This window comes from Helianthus annuus, chromosome 17 (genome assembly GCF_002127325.2).
Source record: "Helianthus annuus cultivar XRQ/B chromosome 17, HanXRQr2.0-SUNRISE, whole genome shotgun sequence".
In the NCBI taxonomy this organism is placed as follows: domain Eukaryota; kingdom Viridiplantae; phylum Streptophyta; class Magnoliopsida; order Asterales; family Asteraceae; genus Helianthus; species Helianthus annuus.
The window spans coordinates 87,233,102-87,246,027 of record NC_035449.2 but is presented as its reverse complement, the minus strand read 5'-3'; the positions used below and the strand labels follow the sequence as shown (position 1 = coordinate 87,246,027).

The 12,926-nt window shown below is 41.4% G+C and overlaps 1 non-coding gene across 1 annotated transcript; it reads left to right on the top strand.

The window, feature by feature from the left end:
- The first annotated feature begins 10,112 nt into the window (after positions 1–10,112).
- LOC118489409 lies at positions 10,113–10,218 on the top strand. The gene has a single exon (XR_004887428.1). It is a non-coding gene; the product is annotated as a small nucleolar RNA R71 (small nucleolar RNA).
- Positions 10,219–12,926: the final 2,708 nt, after the last annotated feature.

Below are 12,926 nucleotides of genomic sequence, written 5' to 3'. Positions count from 1 at the left end.
TAAAAAAAATAAATTTAAGAGTCGGTTTGATTGGATTGGTTTTTAAAACTAAGAATGCTAATTAAATTGCGAAATGAAAGTTTGAGTTTGTCAACAATTTGGAGATGAATGACCCTCCTAAGTTTCCTGTTTGCCGCAACGTTTGTGCTATCATCCACCAGAAAGAACCACATAGACATGATTCATGTGTAATTACTTATTTTGAAAAAAGGGAACGAAGTACTCAGATTCCTAGAACATGAGGTTGTTACCCGATGACCAATCAACCCTTACCCAATCCTAATTCTACCCATGATATCTCGATTGCCAACGGCACCAAGAACGTATGGTTTCAAATTAGAAAATCATAAGAATCAACAATTTACAACTAAGCAATCACACACCATGATAAACAAAACATAGATAAAGTTCATCATTCTAGAAATATGGAATCAAAACACAACCGTCTTAAACAAACCTTCAACCTAGGATGATCATAGAAAGTTTAGCCACGCATGGCTTGAAGCCACATCATACAAAAGTTTCCAATGTTCAAAGGAATCACCAACATAAAAACTAATGATTAACTAGTGTTCTTCCCTCTCAAAAGTCTCCTAGAAGCTCCCAATTTCGTTCACAAGTGAGTAGTAACCGATTGGCAATGATAGGTCTCCATAAAATATCTTCAAAACATCATTAAATAAGGAGTTACAAAAACAACATCAGGCAGAGCCGTAGCCGTAGGTTACGGCTGTCAGCGATGTCATACATGTCAGCCCAGGGCCGTAACCTACGGCCACCTGCCGTAGGTTACGGCGATCAATATGTCTTACGGCGCCTAGCTCCTGTCTTACGGCATGCATTTTTGGACAAGTATGGGGGCCGTAACCTACGGCAGGTAGCCGTAGGTTACGGTGCTGAGCATGGTGATTCTTCTTGTTTCTTTATCAACACTTGATTTCTTCAACACTTTGACTCCCCAACTTCTAGCATCCATTCGTGCCGCCTAAAACCCGTATTTTGAGCACTTTAACACGTGCATAATCAAACGTAGAGTGGTTACCAAGTTCGATCAATTAACCGGGCAAAGTATGGAATTTTATTCTATTTAAAACACTTAAGGGTTGTCCGACGGACCACCCGTCACATCCCCACACTTACCCGTTGCTTGTCCCAAGCAACCTATTCAAAAACTATTTTCAACCACAAGCGACCAATCGTGCAAACCAAGATAAAGTGCCGTCCTTTTACTAACTTTCAATCATACCACAAAACACACCTCCCACAAAAACTCTCGGTGACAAGAAAAATTAACATGTTATGCTAAACCACTCAATGCGTGTATGTGTGTGTGCGACAATAAGCTTGTATGAAAATCAAGTTTCTTCCTAACGAATATCTAACATGCTTATGAATCAGAGGGACTTACGGGTTGTATCGGGGCTAGGTGCAAAGGTAGGAAAATGGTGGAATACATATGAAAGAGCTAATTGATTTGACCCGGTTTTTATTTTCACTACTAAGCAAAACAAACATCAACTATATACACAATTTCATCAACTTTTAAACTCCCAACGCAACTACCTTCTTCTTTTTGTATTTTTCTCATATTTTTCTCTCTTTTTTTTTTCATAACATATCAATCTCAACAATAAATACAAGAACATCAATACTACATACTAAATCTCCTAAACCGGGTCATTTCAAAAGGTAAAATTTTGTAAGAAGTAGGTTTGGGTTACAACCGAATGGTATAAGGCCCAAACATGGCTTTCTAAAGACCAAACCCCCACCCCTCACAATACCATGCTCATATATGTAACGCATGAGGTCCAACCCACCAATCCCGCACTCTCACACATCTAGACGAGGCTACCTAAAAGTCCCCTATCATCTTCAAAAGCATGCTAACTCTAGGATTTAACAAGCATTCACACACAAGTTCTATTTACACACTACACACACCGCCACTCAAACAAATAATTAACTCTCATATGTGGTTCAATTCTCACCAAGAAAAGGCTAAGCACGGGTGTCGGTGTGTCAAATGGCACAATATCAAGTTTTCAAATTTTTTACACTTTTCGCTTGCCTTTACAAAAAAATTTTTAATTTCTCAAAAGTTTCCCCCATCCCCACACTTGGGATACATTGTCCCAATGTATGGTTTTGAGGAAAAGATCGCTTAAACCAAAAACATCCCCAATTGCTTATATTCTCAAACCCCAAGTTTCTTTTTGTATTTTATTTTTTTATATATATTATTATTAAAGACACCGCCAACTCTCACAACCCAACAAACATATTAACACAAACACCACCCAACCTCCCAACCAAAACACATAAACATACTAACTAAACAAACACAACATGTACAAAGGAGCAAGATACAACCTAGCTAGTAGTATTTCGGCTGGGGAGGTCCGAAGATGGATGTCATCATATCGGTCCATTCACCAAAACCAAATGCTCCACCGCTACTGCTGCTTCCTTGATCACCACTTGGATTTGCCTGTTGGTAGCTCATAGCATGTGGATCCACCCACTGAGAGTGATGCAATGGTGGGGTGGGGTATGACACACTACCATCGTTTGGTGGCAATGTGGTGTAGTCCACAACGGGCGGATCTCCTACAACTGGCTGACCCGCATGCCATTGGTCATGCATGCGTCTCTGGCGATCATCCAAATAGCGGTTGTTTATTTCGTCTTCATGGGCGTACCTATGAGCACGGTTCCATTGCTCATTTCTATCATAGCTTCTCTTGATAGCCCTTTCCACACTAGCACCCATGAAAGTCTGTTGATCAAATAACATCTGATTTGGTTCACTCCATTCACCGAAAGTGGGTGGCCGCCTTTGTTCAATGATTTGGCCCATATCCCCCGATTGGGCCCAGTATGGATCATAAGCCTGTTGTGCATAATCAAATGCACTCCCCATATAACCAGATTGTACACCAGCTCCCTGAACTCCCGCCTGACCGGCACCCCCTATCTGAGCATCTACCATGAATGTGTCTTCACGGTAGTCATCATCTCCACTCACTTCATCATCCGTTGTTTCGGGCTCCCCGGCCTCTCCCGGTCGTAACGGTCTCGCATCCACCTTTAATGCTCTCCATCTTCTCCCATTTGTTTTCAACTTATGAAACCTCTCTGATTCTGTGTAAATCCACCCCGGCCCAAGATTCTTAAGGTCGAATGGTCTAAACCTCTTGTAAGAACCCTTTTCATCTCCTTTAATCGCCCCATATTTTTTAAGCAATGTCGTAATCAACCGGCAATGAGGTATACTCTTCCTCTCCCCATTATTCTTGCTCAACCATATGTTATTCAATACTAGGAATCGAAATGGGACCTTAGGAGAACCACGCATCAACATATATAGGATCGGTACCTCTTGGTGCCGCACTTCCATCTTGTCACCCCGCCTTGGAACAACATTGTACATGCATAATGTCAACAATAACTTTGCTTCCATTCTCAAATAGCTTCTATATAACTTCCATGTGTTGTACCCGGAAGGAAAAGGTAATCAAGCATATTTTGCCATTGCGGATGCTGATTGGGCTCGTGATAGAGGTCTTTGAGACTCGGGTAAATGTACTCATTGGCTGGCCCGTCATCAAACTTTGCTATCCGGCGCAAGGAGTCATAAGACATTTCTACTTTCACTCCATTACACCGTCCAACAAGTCTCATCTTGCTTGGGGCCTTAAACGGGGAACATTCAAGTGATGCCACCCATTCTTGAATCTGCTTGTCATACATCTTCTTTACTTCACCATCATAACACTTCATAGCAGCCCCCCAACCCAATGCGTTAAACTTAGCCGTGATCCCGAATGGCCCGAAATCGACCTCCCGTATCTCCTTTTCACAAATAAATGCTTCACCTCTTTGTTTCAAGTTGTTCATTTGTTCATGAAATAGATCTTCTCTCCATTCTACGGGTTGGTCTAACAATGAACCGGATGTCCAATCCGGCTTCGGACCCCTTGGAGGTGCATCCTCCTCCGAGTCCGGGTCACCAACCCGGGTCAATCTCCTCCTCTTTTGTTGCGCATCATCCCCTTGAGGTGCATTAGAAGAACTTGCAATTCCTTTCCCCTTTTTCGTCACCATGCCTACACACATTCAAAACCACACAAACAATTCAAGTTAGTATTTTTACCCAATCTTCCCCACACTTGCTTCATGTTATGGACATAAATGTGCAAAAACCAAAAATTTCATTCTTTCAAACAAAATTTCGGCATGATGTCCCTATAAGTAAGAATTTTTCCAAAAAATTTTCACTAAACATCAACACATTTATATCCATACTTTCAAAGGTTTACAATTTTATATCATCTATTATGTACAAGCAAGTGTGTAAGCAAAAATGGTAATGGAAACTTACAACTCAAAATGTAATTCAAAGAATGAAAAGAAAACGTATACCTTAGGGTTGCAGAAGATGAGAATCACCAAAAACTTGAAGTTCACACAAAAACCCACAAAAAGCCCCAAATTTTCGGTCCTTAGGGTTCACGAATCGACCAAGAAAAAGTACTTTTCTTCCAAATCTTTACCCAAAATCAGGATGCTCGTGAGATTTTAGTCAAAATCAACCCAAGAACCACTTGATTTGGTTGAGAGATGAAAGAACAATGGAGGTTTTGTGGTTATGGATTTTAGGGTTCTTAATGTAGAAGAAGAAGAGAGAGAATTGTGGTTGGGGATAAAGGGTCGAAATATGTGGTTGGGGAGAAGAGTTATATTTTATTATTACTTTTTTTGTGATTTTCGGATTTTTTTTTTAAAAACGATGACATAAGGGCCCCTTTAATTTCAGCTCGATGCTGTAACCTACGGCCCCCAGCCGTAGGTTACGGTGATATCTGGGTGACAAAATGGAGCCGTAAAACAGGAGCCAAGAGCCGTAAGGCTCTTTTTTTACTCATGGAGCCGTAAGCTACGCCTCCCAGCCGTAGGTTACGGCTAGAGCTGAGCAATTTCAAAAAGTAATTATTATTTTTATTTTTTTTATTTTTATTTTTTATGTGTTTTTATAATTTATGAAAACATGAAAATTATTACCCTACCCCCCGTTAAAAACCCGTGTTGTCCTCAACACTATGTTCGGGAAATCCGTAAAAATTTCCGCACACTTGTTTCGAACACCGGTTTAAAGGGAACTTATTCAAAACGAAATAAACTAAACTAAATATTTACAAATACCAAACCTGGGCCTCTTTCACGTTTCTTCGTCATCCACCGGGCGTAAAATGTAACCCGCTTTGTCGAGCTCAAGATTGTTGATATCATTACCTTCCAAGTACGGTTTGAGCCGATGCCCGTTCACCGTTTGTTGCTTATTTGTTTGTTCATCTTGAATATCAATATCACCGAACCTTCCCACTCGTCGGACAACATAAGGGCCCATCCACTTGCTTTTGAGTTTCCCCGCGAACATCTTCAATCTTGAATTGTACAACCACACTTTTTGACCCACTTCAAAGTTCTTTTTCCTTATCTTCGCGTCATGAACTTTTTTCAGTTTGTCTTTATATCCGGATGCATAGTCATAAGCTTGATCTCTTATCTCCTCAATTTCATTCATTTGAAGCTTTCTTGCCCGACCCGCTTCGTTATAGTTTGTGTTCACCGTTTTAATTGCCCAATACGCCCGATGTGCTAACTCCATAGGCAAATGACATCCTTTCCCATACACCATTCGATAAGGAGTAGTGTCAAGTGGAGTTTTGTAAGCCGTGCGATAAGCCCACAATGCATCATCAAGCTTGCTTGACCAATCTTTCTGATCCGTTCTTACCGTCTTCATTAAAATTTCTTTAATTTGCCGGTTAGATACTTCCACTTGACCACTCGTTTGCGGGTGGTACGGTGTAGCAACGCGGTGGTTCACATTATATCTCTTTAGCAACTTCCCGAAATTGAAATTTTTGAAATGCGAACCACCATCGCTTATTATCACCCGAGGCACACTGAATCGAGCAAAAATATTGGATTGCATAAACTTACATACAACGGAGTGATCATTGGTCCTCGTAGCGATAGGTTCAATCCATTTCGAAACGTAGTCAACCGCAACCAATATGTACAAAAACCCATTTGAGTTCGGAAAAGGACCCATGAAGTCTATTCCCCAAACATCAAATACCTCCACTACCAAGATCGGTTGCAATGGCATTTCATCCCGTTTCGAAATGCTTCCCACTCTTTGACAATTGATGCAATTTCAGGCATATTCACAAGAATCCTTAAAAATAGTGGGCCAATAAAACCCACTAGATAACACCCGATAACCCGTTTTGTTCCCACTAAAATGCCCTCCACATGCCGATGAATGAGCATGGGTCAAAATCTCTAAAACTTAAGTTTCGGGAACACATCTTCGTATCACTTGATCGGGGCCGATTTTGAACAAGTCCGGTTCATCCTATATATATTGCTTCACTTGATTAAGAAACTGTTGTCGTCTCTTCTTAGTCCAATGATTTGGAATTGCACCCTTGGCCAAATAGTTCATATAATGGGCATACCAAGGTGCAACAAAAGTAGAGACGACCAACAAATGTTCATCGGGGAACCGTTCATTGATTTCACTTGGGTCATCAACACCTTCCAAAGGAATTCGGGACAAATGATCCGCAACAACATTTTCACATCCCTTTTTGTCCCGAATCTCAAGATCAAATTCTTGCAACAAAAGCACCTAACGAATCAACCGGGGCTTTGCATCCTTCTTTTCCATTAGATATCGAACCGCACTATGATCCGAATACACTATCACCTTGCTCCCCCAAAGATAAGATCTAAACTTGTCCAAGGCATACACCACCGCTAATAATTCTTTTTCGGTTGTGGTGTAATTGAGTTGCGCCTCGGACAAAGTTTTGCTTGCATAGTATATCACCACCGGTTTCTTGTCAACCCTTTGACCCAAAACCGCTCCAATGGTCGTGTCGCTAGCATCGCACATAATCTCAAACGGCTTTGACCAATCCGGTGGTTGCAAGATAGGAGCCTTCACCAACTGTTCCTTCAAAACATGAAACGCTTGCAAACATTTGTCAGTAAAATCAAATGGAACATCTTTTAATAACAAGTTACATAAAGGTTTTGTAATTACACTAAAACCTTTAATAAACCTTCGATATAACCCCGCATGTCCCAAAAAAGATCTCACCCCCTTAACATTCTTTGGTGGGGGTAGAGATGAAATTACCCGAATCTTTGCTTTGTCTACCTCCATTCCCCGGTCCGAAATCACATGCCCCAACACAATACCCTCTTGAACCATAAAATGGCTCTTTTCCCAACTTAGCACCAAGTTTGTCTCAACACACCTTTTTAAAACTTTCTCCAATTCATCAAGACAAGAGTCAAAACTTGGGCCAAAAATGGAAAAATCATCCATAAACACTTCAAGAGATTCCCCGACCATGTCCGAAAATATACTCATCATACATCTTTGGAACGTGGCAGGGGCGTTACATAGTCCAAATGGCACCCGCCGAAAAGCGAATGTACCATATGGACATGTAAACGTGGTTTTGTGTTGGTCGTCCGGGTGAATAGTAATTTGGTTATAACCCGAGTACCCATCCAAAAAACAATAATATTTTTGACCGGAAAGTTTTTCAATTATTTGGTCAATGAAGGGTAACGGGAAATGGTCTTTTGAGGTAGCGGCATTTAGTTTTCTATAATCAATACACACTCGTCACCCGGTTACCGGGCGGGTGGCGATTTGCTCACCTTGCTCATCTTTCACTACCTGGATGCCGGATTTTTTAGGCACTACCTGAGTCGGACTTACCCATGCACTATCCGAGATGGGATAAATGATCCCCGCATCCAACCACTTGATAACCTCTTTCTTTACTACCTCTCTCAAATTTGGGTTCAACCTTCTTTGGGTTTCACGGGTCGGCTTCGCATCCTCACTTGTGATAATTTTATGCATCACAATGGATGGACTAATACCTTTTAAATCGGCTATCGTCCACCCAATTGCTGCCTTGTGAGCCTTCAACACCCGTATCAACTCTTCCTCTTGAGCTACCTCCAAGTTGGAAGCAATGATCACCGGTAGAGTGTCATTCTCCCCCAAAAATGCATACTTAAGATGTTTTGGTAGCTCCTTCAATTCCACACTTGGTGGACTTTCCAAGGAAGGCTTTGTACCCGAATCGATTTCTACCGGTAAGGAGTCCGTTTGATGGGTCCATGGCGGTCTTCCTTCTTTCACCGCAAGAGCCTCTTGCTCTTTCTCTTCCATCTCCAACTCACATGCGTGCACCTGCAAAGACACATCACAAACACAAGAACCCAAAATTTCTTCTTTGAACTCCTTCGGCTCATAACCATCTATGAAATCTGCTAAGAAACACTCATCACCATACACATTAGTACCGTTAGTAAAAACATTTAATCTCATCTTTCTATTACCGAATGTCATGTCGACCGTACCATATCGACAATCAATAATAGAATGTGTGGTGTTCAAAAATGGCCGACCCAAAATAACATTTTGTTGTTGAATTGGGTCCGCGGATGAGTAATCTAGCACAAGGAAATCAACAGGATAATAAAATTCATCAACTTTAATTATCACATCCCGTACGATACCCCGGGGAAATTTATGAGACAAGTCGGCTAATACAACCGTTGTCTCAACTCGCTTCAATGGACCAAAATCGTATTGGTCGTATAACCCCCCCCCCCCCGGTAGGATACTTACTCCGGCTCCAAGATCCAATAACGCCCTTGTGGTTTGAAAATTTCCAACTTGGATGTTTATTAGGGGCGTTTTCGGATCTTGTAACTTAGGAGGAAGGTGTCCTTTCAATACCGCACTTACCCGCTCCGTTAAGTCTACCAATTTAGGCACTTTTTGTTGCCTCTTTTGAGTACACAATTCTTTTAGAAACTTAGCGTAAGCGGGTACCTGTTTGATAGCTTCAAGTAAAGGAAGATTAATTTTAACTTGTTTAAAAACCTCCCACATTTCCTCTTTTTGAGGACCCCGTTTTGGAATAAAATTTTTTCTACCCGGATCTAATAAAGCCGAGGGAAATGGTACTTCACTAGATCCCTCACGCTCATTTACTTTTTCTTTATCTTTATCTTTATTAACTTCGGGTTTTTCAAAATTGGGTTTTTTAGAAGAAACAATAGGTGGTTCATTTTCTTCCTCATTTTCTTGACACGTTATATCCTCGACCACCCCATCAACCAAATCCGGTGAAGGATTGGTTTTGTACTCTTTCCCACTTCTCAAAACACTTACATGGTGAATATTAACATTATTACCTCTTGACGTACCATGAGATGGGTTTACCTTAGAGTCGCTTGGTAATTGACCTTTGTTTTTCTTCAATTCGGACACTTCGGTTGCAAGTTGACCCATTTGGGTGGTCAAAGTTTGAATCGCTTTGTCTCGGGCCTCATCCTTTTGAATTCGAGCATCATCCATTTGGTTCCTCTTTTGCATTTCCGCTTGCATGCTCTTTAACATTTCCATCATTTCATTTCCACCCGAAGACCCCCCTTGTTCTTGACCCGTTTGGTATTGCCTTTGGTATCCTTGGTTATTCCCACCTCGATATCCACTTTGATTATTGTAAGGTTGGCGCGAACCATAGTTTCCTTGGCTACCTTGAAAATTCGGGTTTGATTGATTCGAAGGGTTCCCATAACGAAAATTCGGGTGGTTTCTCAACCCGGGGTGGTAAGTGTTAGAATTCATGTTGAAGTTTCTACCACCCCCTCCTTGACCTTGAACGGCATGAACTTCTTCATATTGCCCTTCCACCATTCCTTGGCAATTTTCAGCCGCATGACCTATTCCATTACACAATGCACAAGCATCATAAATTTGGTTAGAAGTTTGAACATTACCGTCATCTATTGCGTGCACTTGAGGTCGGGCAATGGCTGGTCGTGCTCTCCTTGGTGCTTGAGCTTTTCTCTTTGATGTATTTCCCATGCTCTCCAAAAACTCCCAATCATCGTTCTCGTAATTTGTACCAAAAGTCCCACCGGTGATGGACATTAAATCACGAGCATCTTCGGCACTCAACCCCTCGTGAAGGCCATTCATTAATTCCCACAATTCGATTCCATGGTGAGGGCAATTTTTGATCATCATATTGAAACGCTCAAAAGCCTCATGAAACATCTCACCATGTTGTTGTTGGAAGCTTCTCAACCCCTTTCTTGCATCGTTGGTCTTTTGGGCGGTGTAAAACTCATCCAAGAAGGTTTGTTGCATTTCTCCCCATGTATATATGGATGCTGAAGGTAATGTGTAGAACCATTTTTTCGCCTTATCTTCCAAAGAAAATTGGAATAATATCAATTTAATATCGTCGGCTGAGAACCCTTGACTCCCAAGAGTGTTACAAATCGAGTCATAAGCCTCCAAATGAAAGTAAGGCTCTTCCGTTGCTAACCCCTTATATTTTGGCAAACTTTGCAAAGAGTTGGTCCTCACTTCAAATGTCCTCCCTTGATCATTGTGAGGAATGACTACCGGTGAAGGGTTATGAGTGATTACCGGCCTAAAATGCGCTTCGATGCCCCTCACATTTTCTCTAAGGTGCCTCCTTGGTACACCCAACCTACCTCTTGGAGGAATAGGACCCATTGGCCTTGGTACTTGCCCTTGTGGTGCAATTGGTTGTTGAAACTGTTGTTGTGGCATCGGTGGGCGTTGAGGTGGTCTTTGGAATTGTGGTTGCACGTTTTGCGGCCGGACTTGTTGCAATGGTATAGGGCGTTGCATTTGTGGCCCTTGTGGTCTTGGCCGAATGTTTTGTGGTATGAGTTGTTGTTGTTGTGGCATTCCACCGACACTTGCCATCCCTTGAGATTGACTTTGCACATAACCGAATTCTCCTTGATCACCATAACCCCCATAAGCATACCCATCTTCATCATAACCCTCGAACTCCTCAAATCCTTCATCATACCCATCTCCTTGAATTCCCGATGATTGCCCAAATGGAAGAGTCGTGTATTTGAAACCCGACTGGTTTGATGGTCGAAACGGTGTAGCATGGACAATGGGCGAAATTGGTGCTATGGTATGGCTTGAATATGACGGACCGCACCTGGGAAGAAATGGGATAATGGTGGTATAGTAGTGGAAGGGTTAAATGTGATGGTTGGTTCTTCTTGGGTAGTAATGGGTTGTGTGGTGTTGGTTGGTGTGACATTTTGAATTATGGTGGGTTCGGTAGTATTTGGTGGAATGGTGGTATTTGGTGAAGGTTGAGTGGATGTCGGTATAAATGATGAGGTGGATTCACCCGTAGTGGGTAGTGGTGGTGGTGGATCCATGTATCGAAGTGGTGTAATCGGTGTAATTGGTGTTGTTGGTGAACCGCTGATTGTGATTTCCCTTAACAAAATTCTGTTTGCTCGCAAAGTTCGTTCAATTTCCGGATCAAATGCCAATGGTGAAAGCTTGTGAGAGCTTCTAGTACGCATGCACCTGTAAATACCTGCACACTTACACACCCAGCGTAAACTAGAAAAATAACAAACTTAAGAAAAGCAAAAATAACACATGTCGAACACAGGGAGTTTGTGGAAAATGTGCTATTTCAATTGTTTCTCTAAATTAACTAAGTTAACTAATTGTAATAAAAAAATAAATTTAAGAGTTGCTTTGATTGGATTGGTTTTTAAAACTAAGAATGCTAATTAAATTGCGAAATGAAAGTTTGAGTTTGTAAACAATTTGGGGACGAATGACCCTCCTAAGTTTCCGGTTTGCCTCAACGTTTGTGCTATCATCCACTAGAAAGAACCACATAGACATGATTCATGTGTAATTACTTATTGTGATAAAAGGGAAAGAAGTACTCAGATTCCTAGAACGTGAGGTTGTTACCCGATGACCAATCAACCCTTACCCAATCCTAATTCTACCCATGATATCTCGATTACCAACGGTGTAACAACTGTCACGAAAATCCATAATTAGGATGGGAATTAGTTATTAAGAAAACCCTAATTGAGAAGCGATTCCGCATAAACCCTAAAATTTTCGTAACAATCGGAATCAGGATCAGGGCCCCTAAAACTCAGGGGGGTTAAACCCTAGTAGATGTTTATCCTCTAAATTTGCTGTAGAAACAAAATTTGTTCGTTTAACTTACTCAGCAAGGCTATCTAGGACACGAAACAACCAAGGCTAAGAAATAGACCCGTCGCGCCACGCGACGGGTATGCATGTCTTCTTCGCGTGGCGCGAGGAAGCACATTTTTCAGATATAAATAGGGGACGTTGGCACTTGAATTTTGGTGTTCATTCGACGTCCAAATTCTCTGTAACCATCGAGTTATAGCGAATATCGTTCACAACACACACCGATCACGAAGTACTGCCGCAATCAGGGTAATAACTCGATCGCTATTACGATTCAACGTCCGATCGATTATAACTATCCAACGATAGTCCCGGTGCTGCTCAATTGAGCTTGTACTTTGATTATTCGTCGTGATTTCGACTTGAATATTAGAGGGCTGTTCGAATTCGGACTATGCTCTGTTATTCGTTGTGAATCCGATTGAATTATCGAGTATTGCACTGATTAATCGTTGTGAAGGTTTAATCTCGTGAATTGACGTAATTGCTGTATTAGTTACTAACCTGCCTGTGTGTGCATTGTGCTAAATTAGGTTTAATCAAGGCTAATAAGTAGGCTTATATCTATTGCTCGTTAATCTGCAATGTGAGTCATTCTTCTTTTTAAACTGTTTTCTCACAGTTTGTGAGTAAGTATTACAATACCTCAAATTATTTTCAAGGTTATAATTACAGGGATTAAGTCTTTGTAATCACCAAATTACAGCTGGTATGTGGGGTATTGTGCACATTACTATTTCTATCACTCTATGTGAGTGAGTATTACTCTATGTGA